Source organism: Ranitomeya variabilis, chromosome 5 (assembly GCF_051348905.1).
Source record: "Ranitomeya variabilis isolate aRanVar5 chromosome 5, aRanVar5.hap1, whole genome shotgun sequence".
Classification (NCBI taxonomy): Eukaryota; Metazoa; Chordata; class Amphibia; order Anura; family Dendrobatidae; genus Ranitomeya; species Ranitomeya variabilis.
This window is the reverse complement of record NC_135236.1, coordinates 642,668,077-642,681,000: the sequence shown is the minus strand read 5'-3', so window position 1 is coordinate 642,681,000 and position 12,924 is coordinate 642,668,077. Positions and strand designations below refer to the sequence as shown.

The 12,924-nt window shown below is 47.9% G+C and overlaps 1 protein-coding gene across 1 annotated transcript in view; it reads right to left on the bottom strand.

Moving 5' to 3' along the window:
* Window positions 1-7,972, bottom strand: part of CANX (calnexin) — a 39,485-nt gene extending 31,513 nt beyond the window's left edge. The window contains exon 1 of the mRNA XM_077266293.1: window positions 7,834-7,972. The gene's annotated coding sequence lies outside the window, so the exon portion shown is untranslated. The remainder of the gene's footprint in view (window positions 1-7,833) is intronic.
* Window positions 7,973-12,924: the final 4,952 nt, after the last annotated feature.

The following is a 12,924-nucleotide window of genomic DNA, read 5'->3' as shown; positions in this document are numbered from 1 at the left end:
ACTGTGGGTATTTAGCCTAATTGTCGCCCATCAGTAATCGCAGCTTTGGCTTCTTCTTTCTGCAGGATAATCCCGAAGAACCTGTTTTGCAGGCAGCACATTCATCACCAATCCTGACCAACACGGCCCCTGGTGGATGCTTCCTTTAAAGGGGTTTTCCACCACTGAGGATTGATCCGTATGATACATTATCAATTCGAAGAAGGCTGGGGGTCCAACCCGCTGTGAGTAGCTCCAGTGTATGGAGGGAAGTGGTCACAACAGCTGGAGCGCTGCAGGTTGCAGACCCCCGTATCAATGTATGAGGGGTCTGACCAGACCAGATAGCCCACCCATTGTCGGTCTATCCCCTTGTAGAAATGAACATGCACGCCCGGCCCATGAGAGTGTTTGTCCATGGGGATTGAAGGGAGAATAAGCAAACAGTCATCTTCTCTCCAAACATTACCCTGGCACACAGAGCCCCAGCGAGGAGCAGTGATACCGATGAGCCTTCGGCAGATTCACCCTGAAGACCAGAGACCTTTAATGGCTTCCTAAGTTAATAAATAACTGTCTGGAGAACACAGAGGCCTCATTCAGCTATAGCCGTTGTATGAGCACTTAGATCCAATCTGTGACCGACGCAAGACATGAAGCTTGTACTGGAAATCGCATGCTTCACGTATCGGAACCATAAATTAATCATCATTTAGACCTGGAATTGTAAATACTTATGGTCATCAAGAAGCCTTTCCCGCTTCCATGGTTTACCCGTAATAAAGCAATTCTGGGGCGTCGTTTCTTATAACTTTGCATTGTGCCTTTCCTCTTTTCTCTGTGGGTCTCAGCAGCTCCCACATTAAAGGGGTACGTCTGATGAGACAGCGCATTTAAATATCTCACACACATACCTTGGAATAAACGTGGGTTCCTACCTGTAACAATTGGCAAATATAAATCATGTAGTTAGTGGCTGCAGGACATTTACTGCTCATCAATGTCACTAAGGGTCCAATCACATAGGGCCTAATTCCCATTTGCTTTTTTTTTTAAATTCTATATATATGTATATCTCACACGCACACATATATGATGTATACATTTGAGCAAAAATGTTGCCAATTTATAAAAAGTGGGAAATAATGAATCGCCAACAAGCATCTTGATTTAAAAAAAAAAAAAAAAAAAAAAAAAAAAAAAGCCCTATAATGGAAAAACAAGGGGAAAAAAGATGAAGCTGAAAAATTTCAAGGAATCAGGCAAGTGCGTCACTACTAGTCAACTCATCACCCATGTGCAAAACAGCAATTTACAGTGAGAACTGGCAGACAGAGAGGCGCTTCTCATATTGTGGTGGTCTATGGGCCCCTCGTCCCGTAGATTTTACTATAGTTTGTTTATTTAGCAAATAAAGGGTCTCCTCCGAATAATGATAATTCCTACAATTTCTAAATACATTTTCTGTATCAATCCCTCCATCTCTGCTTGCTGCTCGGCTACATCCACTCGGCCGCCTACATTTTTACATCCACCTAAAACTGACAGTTTTTTCCCCACATTTGTCATGTTTTGCATTTGTTCTTTTTGCCCCTCACCAGTTCTTCAAAAAAAAAAAAAATAATAATAATGGAGGAGGTAACTTCTATTGTTTTTTCCCATTGTCACTTAGCAATAAATTAGTTAAAAAGTGTACGAAAAATGGAGGAAAACCGATGGAAAACATGTCTTGCGTTTTTCATGGACTTGAATGGCCGAGTCTGATCGACCAATACAGGTAAGTTTAGTAATCGGAACATGGATTCTAAGAGGTGTGAATGACTCCAATAAACCCCATCGGTCAATGTGCTAAATGTGGGGGAGCGCCATGGAGTGCTTTGTGGATGAGGGTAATAAGTTTGTACTGGACTCTGTAGTGGATGGGTAACCAGTGTAATGACTGGCACAAGGTAGAGGCATAGTACACTCCTACCTATGTATATCTAACCCCTTTCGGATCAGATGATTTTAATTTTTTTTGCACTTTTATTTTTCTCTCCCCTTCTTCCTTTGATTTTCCTGCCAATATATCCATACAAGGGATTTTTTTTTGTTGAATTAGTTGTTTTTCCGCCATCTAATTTACCATATCATGTACTAAGACCTGCAACTTTGATTTGTCTGTAAGATGGATCTGTGCAAGTTTTCATGCACATTGAGCACCTGTGAGTTACCTCTGACTTGCAGCCAGTCAGAAGTTAAGGGCACAAGTTGGCGTCGCAGGACCGCAGCGGTGTCGATAAAAAAGGTGAAGACAGCAGCGGGTAAGGCTACTTTCACACTAGCGTCGTACTCGGCCCGTCGCAGTGTGTCGGGCCGACGTACCGACGCTAGCGTTGTATACGCCGCACAACGGGGGCAGCGGATGCATTTTTCCAGTGCATCCTCCGCCCCATTGTGAGGTGCGGGGAGGTGGGGGCGGAGTTCCGGCCGCGCATGCACGGTCGGAAATGGTGGTCCGTCGGCAGCAAAAAAATGCTACATGTAACGTTTTTTGCAGCCGACGGTCCGCCACAACCGTCGCACGTGTGGCAATGCATCGCAAATGCGTCGCTAATGTTAGTCAATGGTGAAAAAACGCATCCTGCAAGCACTTTAGCAGGATGCGTTTTTTCGCCAAAACGACGCATTGCGACGTAATGCAAAAAACGCTAGTGTGAAAGTAGCCTAAGACGACAGTCAGGGAGCTTCGATTAGAAGTGGCGCTTTAAATAAGCAACAGCAGTGGCGTCTGATGCTGGCTAGGTGGTAACAGTCATCTGCTATGTACGGAGCGGGCATAGCTCCCGAATCTGATCCATACACATGCAACCTGGGCTGACTAATATGTACAGCAGGGCATGCAAGAAAAATCTATAGAAAAGTATGGTCTTGTTGTCTTTATCCACCACTAGTTGCTAAAACTTTTGGCACACATACCAGTCTAATATGTCCAGGAACAATCCCCTATACTTAAGCTATGTATCTTGCAATTTACTCGTTTTGAGAGAGCAGTTCCTCTCCATCAATATTCTGCCAGCACTATAGGAGCTGGAACTTACTCTCCCTTGCTTCCCAGCATGCATTGCTCCTGCCACTGTCCAATAGCATGCTTGGCCTGAGAAAGACTCCCCCTGACTATATGCATCCTGTCTACAGGGTCCCTGCATCTAGAAACTGGTCACACATGACAGAAGGCAGTGGACCGCGAATTACACAGAAGGGAGACAGCTAGTGGCCGACACTTTGGCGTGAATTTTCAGAAGACAATTACAGTATTTAAAAAAAAAATGATTTGTAGATTGTCCAATTATCACATCAAGATCAAGTGGTCTGGAAGTATAGGAGCCAAACGCTTTGCCTTTTGGACTAGAGTGCATACGAGAGCCTGGCATAAACTGCACTTACATATAACAGAGTATTCATGTGACCGATAGGCTTTAAAGGTGCAGGAAGCTTCACAGTAACAGGTCCCACTAAATGCTATGTTGTGTGTCAGTTGGCTTTTCCTTGACGCCAGCAGCTGACCTGAAGCCCTTCCCCTCCCCCCATTGGCTATGAATGAGAAAAAATTTGGAGGGCAGCAGATTGTGTCCACAAGATGGCAATAGTGCTATGATTAACCCACATGGTCATTTACCCTTACAGCATCAAAGTGATGGAAGATACAGGCGGCAGAATCCCCTGCATCTGCACAAGATCAAAAACCCATTAAAGCCCAATATTCAATGGCTTCCTCAATAAGACAGATGTCAGCATGAGTATATGTGGTGCTGCTGGGGGCATGATAAGAGCAGCTGCAGGCAGGACCCTAAAGGCAGGGAATGAATGCTGGTAAAGGTAGCCATACACATGATAATAACCATTCAGCTCACTGTCAGTACAACACCCCACATCCCAAAAATGACATATTTCACTAACGCAAGGGGAGATAAGTGACTGACTGCTCCAGAGCCTGCTTATGTCTAGGGAAAACTAAAAAAAAAAAAAAAACTGAACAAGAATAATTCTTGCTGTCACATTCTTGCTCCAACCGTGGCCGTCCTCCCAGCATCCACCACGTAAATGAACCCTTATGTCAGGATACATCAATACTGGAGGTTCTGCAACATTGATACAACTCACAGATCAGTGCAAGAAGGAAACTACAAAGCTCAGTATTTGCCGATACTTCACCATTATCTGGTTATGATCTGCCCAGTGACCCGTGTCGGTAAGTCGAGGTTACCGGGCAGAGCAGGACAGATGGCGGTCTAAGCCCCTAGAGCTCTCACATGACCCCATCGACCTTGGAAATCAAAGTTTGATTCTAACTTTCCCAAAAGTGGATGAAGTTCCAAAGATTGGCAGTTAATACGAATGAAAAAAATAAAAATCAGAGACGTAACAAGCAAATGATGGGTCGACTTCAAGCGCCCACTAATAGGATTACAGGAAAAACTCTGGAAAATAGTGTATGTGAAAGGGGATCATGGCGCAGAAGATGTATGTCCAGGTGGTGATGAGAAACGTCTGCCCTCAGCTTACAGAGCACTGCGCGGAGCCCATGAGGCTAAAAAGACTCCAATATGTATGCAGTAAGCCCAGGGTCCACCATGAGTAACGGCGCCCCCTTATGGTGCCTATGGTGTGACAGAGCATGCACAATTATTGCCTATGGGCAGATCTATGACGTGGCCTTGTGCACGCTGCCCAGGGAGTAGTGCACATGACTGCAGTGCTTACATGCTGCAATACTAGTATTGATGCCGGTCGTAAAGCACAAAGCAGCCAGTGGCTCATGACTGGCAGCAGGGGTCACATGCTAGTGAAGCCTGGAGGGACCGCTGGAGAAGAAGCACTCAATCTGCTTTTTGAAGGAGGATAGCGGTTTTTTTTTAAATTTATTTATTTGCAGTTTTTCCAAGTCCCCAACCGTTACTATAGAGAAATGGATGCAGATTTCATTATTCTAACAAGTTCTCTGTAACTTTATTGCGCTGCAATTGTTTTGGAAGAATCAACTGTGTCGCCTGTACTTTTTATACAGGAGTGGTCTGGAGGAGGCGTCTCACACTGCTGCAGCACTTGCTGCTGATCCGGATCGTTCGTTATTACCTGTACCCTTTTACACACTGCAATCTGACTGATGAAGATCATTATGAGACCGAAACATCATATGTTTTTGGATTGCCTGCACACAAAATTATCTTCTTACAGCATTTACCTGAATGCCTAAGTTTTCTTCAAGGTTTACATGGGGTAAGATCCTACTTTGGCACTAGCCACAGGAATGCAGTGATCACCATTTTGAAAGTTATGGGAGGAGACCGCCCACTGGACTAGTGCGGCATAGTTAGCACATGGGACACTGCAGAGAAAAGTTAAAGGGGTTGTCCACTACTCTGAATCCTCATCTATACACACCTTCAGTGCTGTTCCAGCATTCTTACCACTGGCTATCAGGGGGTCCATATGACATTGTTATGTGATTTTGCGGTCAATCAGAACTGGCTTTGTTCTGCTCTCATAGGAACATAATTGACCAAGGCTAGGAGAGATGCAGCAGCTCTCACGTCCTCTGGAAGCCTTGGTGTTTCCATAGGAGTGAAGCCAGCACTGACTTCCCACAAAAATCCCATAACAGTGCCATACGGGCCCTGGGAGAGCCAGTACAGACAGACATCGCTGGAACCTCTACGGCATCAGAGGCCAGTATAGAGGTTATCACAGGAATTCAGATGGGGTAGTCTGAAAAGTGGACAACCCCTTTAAATTCTTCAGACATGGGGACCTGACAAGTTCCCTTTTAAGCCTTCATAGTATTTAAAGGGCTGTCCGATCTAAGCAGCAAGACCTGCAGACACTATGGCCCCGATTCATCATTGCTTTTAACCCAGAATCTGAGCATAAAAATCTTTGAAAAAAAGTCATGTAAAATTTTGGTGCAAAGCTGCGTTAAAATTGTGTGATACTTTGCATTCTCATGCCATTTTTGCCCAGCACTGACAAAGGGCCTGGAACTGGGGCCCCACTTGTCAAATTCAGTCCCCAGTTGGTGTAAAATTTGTGGTGGGCCGCATAACTGCAAGTAAGCAAATTGCACAAGTATAATCACACTGTGCACATTTCTCCATCCAGTTACTGCAATATTACAACCCTCATCACCCCATGGACTTCCGGGCCACCATAGCTACTCGTGTCCCATCGTTATGCCAGGAAACAGTGAGGAAGACTCTGCCTGATCTACACAGGTCATTCTGCCCTCCCTGTAGACGTCAGGCATGTGCCTGCACAGTATCACTGGGACACGCGTTTCACGCTGGTACTTTTGAATCTTGCAAACAGAAATGAGTCAGCAAGGAGAGGGGGATCACAGGGGCGGCCACCGTCAGGGGCGGCCACCGTCAGGGGCGGCCACCGTCAGGGGCGGCCACCGTCAGGGGCGGCCACCGTCAGGGGCGGCCACCGTCAGGGGCGGCCACCGTGTGTGCAGATAGCAGGATGCCGTTATCTAACAGATGCCTCAAGTGATGTCTGAGAGGCGCAGGATATCTCCCGTCTCCTCAGGATGGACACATATGCATATACACACGCGACGCCACCTACAGTTCACCTGTAAGTGACAAGTCACCTAGATCAGCATCATTTACACCTGCAGATACAGAAAGCAAAGTGATTTTCAGCATTTCTATACTATTCCTGAAGCTCCTTCATTCATAATAATAATAATAATAATAATCTTTATTTTTATATAAAAAATATGTCTTTGGAATGTGGGAGGAAACCGGAGTGCCCAGAGGAAACCCACGCAAACACGGAGAGAACATACAAACTCTTTGCAGATGTTGTCCTTAGTGGGGCTTGAACCCAGGACTCCAGCGCTGCAAGGCTGCTGTGCTAACCACTGCGCCACCGTGCTGCCCAGTCACTCCAGTCATACCAGTCACTCCTGGCCCTGCCGACTGAGGCGGAGCGCCCGCTCCACAGGAGCACTTAGTCTAAAGTGTCAAAACCAACATGGCGCTGTAGCACCCCTCATCAGGAATCACCTGCCATCTTCCAGCTTAAGTTTACTTTTTTTTTTTTTAAGTGAACAAACCGTGCTTCCGTCACCCTCCACAGGTCTGACAGCACTGCAGCCAATCAGTGACTGAGAGGATCGTGCTGTCAAAGCAGGCGGAGCCATTGGGGGAGGTCTCAGATTGGCAGCAGCGCTGTGGACAACAACAGACACTGGGAACAGCGACCAGACCTGGGGAGGGGGAATAAAGAACACTTAACTGACCGTGGGGGGTTTGCAAGTCATTGTGGAGCCCCTCCATGTAAAGGCACCCGCTAAAGACAATTATTTTGGAAGGGGGGGGGTCACTAAACATGGGGGAGGGGTGCAAACACTGGTGACAAGGAGGGGATCAATTGGGGAATTTAAGGTGAAAGCTACAGAAAACTCATTATAAGGTAGGTGTGGCTAATGAATAGATAGCACCGCCTTTTAAAGAGGCAGACTGTATAATATAGCTATACACACACACACACGGGTGGTCCGATACCGTTGGTCACGGGGTCCAACATTACCCAACGATATTATTTAGCAGCCCAGCAATGAGGCTCCAAGGGGCAGCAGTGATGTAGAATAGTCCATAATGCACACATATAGGTCTATGGGCGAGCAGTGTCGTGCAGTCGGGCTTGGTTTACGGCCTGTCAGGGCTGTGAGGATGAATGGGCAGTCCTGTGTATGTGAGGCCTAGTGTCATGGCCCTGACAGCCGGTGTACAGGCGGCCCAGGCCTCGCCACATCGCACTCCCTGGGTGCGGCAGCCGCACTGTGCCCTCTCCCTCCGCAGCACTCACCGCCGGTACACAGTTCTCCCTCCCTCTCCAGTCACCCGCCAGCTGCCGCCGCTGCACCGACCGCTCCGTCACGTGTCCTGCCGGGAGTGAAGCAGAAGGGGAGGAGTCACGTACTAAAAGCTAAGACACAGCCTCTGCGAACAGCCACACTGGTCACGCCTGTTACTCGGTTTACTATTGGTTACTCAACGCGTTGTGGGCGAGACTAATGAGACATATCGAAATATCATTGGTTAAAGCAGCCGCCAATCTTTTGAGGGGCGGAGACCTTCCAGGACCTTCTCTCGTGGACCGCTAGGATTGGTTGGCGGGGGTTGAAGAGGGAGCACGCTGATTGGCTGCGGGGAGGGGTCGGCTGCTGCTGGGTGTTGAGGAAAGAGGAAGTAAAATAGTAAATGAGGCCTAAAAATAATCCATTCATTGAAGCATCGCACGAGCGCGCGTCACCGGGCGGCGGAGCAAAGGCCGCGGCGTGTGGCGGTGTGAGGCGGCGGGGGCGCGCTTATCACGGCGCTCCTGTGAGAGTGGGGTCAGAGCGTGTTCCTGACAGTCTCCTCTGCCCACGGAGGGGCCTGAGCTGCACAGGACTGAGGACCCTGACGTGACAGTGCCTGGAATCGCTGCTGATCCCTGGAATCGCTGCTGATCCCTGGAATCGCTGCTGACCTCACCGCTGCTTTTCTGACTTTTATTACTTTAGTTTCTTCTCCCTTGTTGGAAAACTGCAGCAAGTTTTATGTATACTGCAATGTGAGGAAAAAAGGTGTAACTCCGACCAGTGGGGATGATCACAGGCAGCGGTGTAACTAGGGGCTGATGGGGGCCCCACCTACGTGTCAGTCCGATGTATGGGCCCTTGTAGCGTTCTAAATCTTATAGATATGTGCCCCCCCCCCCCATAATAAATAATTACCACAGCTTGTACTAATGCCACCCATTGTGTGCTCCCTCCTGGTATAATGTCACCATCCGGTGCCCCCTCCTGGTATAATGTCACCATCCGGTGCCCCCTACTGGTATAATGTCACCATCCGGTGCCCCCTACTGGTATAATGTCACCATCCGGTGCCCCCTCCTGGTATAATGTCACCATCCGGTGCCCCCTCCTGGTATAATGTCACCATCCGATGCCCCCTCCTGGTATAATGTTCCCATCGTGTGCCCCCTCCTGGTATAATGTCCCCATCCGGTGCCCCTTCCTGGCATAATGTCACCATCCGGTGCCTCTTCCTGGTATAATGTCCCCATCTTTGGCCCCTTCCTGGTAAAATGTCCCTATCCTGTGCCCCTTTCTGGTATACTGTCCCCTTCCTGGTCTAACATCCCCATCCTGTGCCTCTTCCTGGTATAATGTCCCCATCCTGTGCTACTTCCTGGTATAATGATCTCACCCTGTGCCCCTTCCTGGTATAATGTCCCCATCCTGTGCCTCTTCCTGGTATAATGTTCCCATCCTGTGCTTCTTCCTGGTATAATGTCCCCATCCTGTGCCCCTTTCTGGTATACTGTCCCCTTCCTGTGCCCCTTCCTGGTATAACATCCCCATCCTGTGCCTCTTCCTGGTATAATGATCTCACCCTGTGCCCCTTCCTGGTATAATGTCCCCATCCTGTGCCTCTTCCTGGTATAATGTCCCCATCCTGTGCCTCTTCCGGGTATAATGTCCCCATCTTTGGCTCCTTCCTGGTATAATGTCCCCATCCTGTGCCTCTTCCTGGTATAATGTCCCCATCTTTGGCCCCTTCCTGGTATAATATCCCCCATCCTTGGACCCCTTCCATTAGTAATGTCCCCCATCCTGATAATATATCTCCATTCCCATCCAGTAATGTCTTCCGTCCTGGACCCATCCTGTAATAATGGTCCAAATTCTGCCTCTGTTCTCTTAACTCTTTTCTTACAAGTCTTTTCACCTTGGCCCCTCACCCACAACATGCGGCGTCCTCTTCTACAGCCAGCACAGTAGCCGGCAGCTGATTTCGGCGTGCCTGCTATGGGTAACGCATGATGTCACTGCTATATGTCCCCTGTGACTATCTCACAGTTGTCATTTGCTGACTTCCGATTGGCTGGCGCATGTTCACACATTTTTTTTTTCTTTGCGATTATTTAGACCAGTGATTTTCAACCAGTGTTCCGTGGCACACTAGTGTGCCGCGACACATGGTCGGGTGTGCCGCGGGGAAAGTTCCCCAAACTATGGTGCCCCCTTTGTTTTGTTCCCCGGCAATGCGCAGCGATGCGCAGTCACGGAATAACACATGCGGGAGCCTGGAACGCTCGCGCGACTTAATGACGTCACCGAGGCCGGCGCGTCATCCTGAGAGCGGAGAGACTCTCGCATTTGCCCGCCGCCAAGGTAATGCCCGCCAATAATGCTGTGTATAATCATTAACCCCTTCCCGACCCATGACGCCACATAGGCGTCATGAAAGTCGGTGCCAATCCGACCCATGACGCCTATGTGGCGTCATGGAAAGATCGCGTCCCTGCAGATCGGGTGAAAGGGTTAACTCCAATTTCACCCGATCTGCAGGGACAGGGGGAGTGGTACTTCAGCCCAGGGGGGGTGGCTTCACCCCCCCGTGGCTACGATCGCTCTGATTGGCTGTTTCACTTTCAACAGCCAATCAGAGCGATTTGTAATATTTCACCTATGAAAATGGTGAAATAATACAATCCAGCCATGGCCGATGCTGCAATAGCATCTGCCATGGCTGGAGACACCGATCTGCCCCCCCCCCACCTTTCGTCCTTTCTGCCCCGATCTCCTGTCCGCTCCCCTCCTCCCTCCTGTCCGCTGCCCCGGTCCTCCGATCCCCCCCCTTGTTCCGATCCCACCCCCCCATACTTACCTAGCTCCGATGTCCCTCCCGGTGTCCGGCCGTCTTCTCCATGGGCGCAGCCATCTTGGAAAATGGCGGGCGCATGCGCAGTGCGCCTGCCGAATCTGCAGGCCGGCAGATTCGTTCCTGTACATTTTGGTCGCTGTGATAAGTTCTATCACAGCGATCAAAATAAAAAAATAGTAAATAAACCCCCCCCTTTATCACCCCCATAGGTAGGGACAAAAATGAAATACAGAAAATATAATTATTTTTGTTTTTCCATTAGGGGTAGGGTTAGGGGTAGGGTTAGGGTTAGGGTTGCACTTAGGGTTAGGGTTGCACTTAGGGTTAGGGTTGCACTTAGGGCTAGGGTTGCACTTAGGGTTGCACTTAGGGTTAGGGTTGCACTTAGGGCTAGGGTTGCACTTAGGGTTGCACTTAGGGTTAGGGTTGCACTTAGGGTTAGGGTTGCACTTAGGGCTAGGGTTGCACTTAGGGCTAGGGTTGCACTTAGGGCTAGGGTTGCACTTAGGGCTAGGGTTAGGGTTAGAATTAGGGTTAGAATTACGGTTGCAATTAGGGTTAGGGTTGGAATTAGGGTTAGAATTAGGCTATGTGCACACGGTGCGGATTTCCACCATTCCTGCCAGGATATCCCTTTTGTGTTTATCGAAACAGGCCCAGGTTTCACACTGAGTGAGTATAAATACATTTAGAATCTATATTATTAACTATATGTAGAATATGTACTGTTTTAGTGTCATTTTGTGCCATTTAGGTTGGTGGTGTGCCCCGGGATTTTTTAAGTATAAAAAGTGTGCCGCGGCTCAAAAAAGGTTGAAAATCACTGATTTAGACATAGACTCAGCTCTGAAATTTACATACAAACATTGAATTAAAGGGAATTTGTCAGTTGGATCAGCCCCCTAAGCCGTCAATATGGGTATGCAGGCCATAGGAAGCTGAATAAAATGATAGTTTGATATCTGCGATCTGATGTCTTGGTCCAGGGAAATCCATGCTTTTCTTAATGTGTAAATGAGCTTTTAAAATCTATAGGCCAGACCTAAATTTCCTTGAGAATCTGCCTCCAGAGTTTATTATAAATGACAGGGAAAGTTACCTGAGTGAGACATGTAACGACTGACATTCTGCTCTCCTGATCTACATTTCTCACACTGGTGACTCCCCGCTTTCATTAAAAATATGTCCTGGAGTCAGATTTTCAGGGAGATCTATGTCCAAGCCATAGATCTTAACCCTTTTGCGACATGCGCCGTACATGTACTGCGCATGTCGGGTCCCCTGTTTTGATGTGGGCTCCGGCGGTGAGCCCACATCAAAGTTGCGACATGTCAGCTGTTTTGTACAGCTGACATGTGCGCGCAATAGCGGCGGGTGAAATCGCTATTCACCCGCCGCTATTAACCTGTTAAATGCCGCTGTCAAATGCAGACAGCGGCATTTAACTACCGCATCCGGCCGGGCGGCCGGAAATGACGTCATCGCCGACCCCCGTCACATGATCGGGGGTCGGCGATGCATCAGGAAGGTAACCATAGAGGTCCTTGAGACCTCTATGGTTACTGATGCCGGCCTGCTGTGAGCGCCCCCCTGTGGTCGGCGCTCACAGCACACCTGCATTTCAGCTACATAACAGCGATCTGATGATCGCTGTTATGTAGCAGAGCTGATCAGGTTGTGCCAGCTTCTAGCCTCCCTTGGAGGCTATTGAAGCATGGCAAAAGTGAAAAAAAAAAAGTTTTTAAAAATGTGAAAAAAATATTAAAAATATAAAAGTTTAAATCACCCCCCTTTCGCCCCATCCTAAATAAAACAATAAAAAAAAAAAACCTACACATATTTGGTATCGCTGCGTTCAGAATCGCCCGATCTATCAATTAAAAAAAAGCATTAACCTGATCGCTAAACAGCGTAGCGAGAAAAAAATCCGAAACGCCAGAATTATGTTTTTTTGGTCGCCGCGACATTGCGTGAAAATGCAATAACGGGCGATCAAAAGAACGTATCTGCGCCAAAATGGTATCATTAAAAACATCAGCTCGGCACGCAAAAAATAAGCCCTCACCCGACCCCAGATCACGAAAATTGGAGACGCTACGGTTATCGGAAAATGGCACTTTTTTTTTTTTTTTCTTTTTAAGCAAAGTTTGGAATTTTTTTTCACCACTTGGATAAAAAATAACCTAGACATGTTAGGTGTCTATGAACTCGTAATGACCTAGAGAATCATAATATCAGG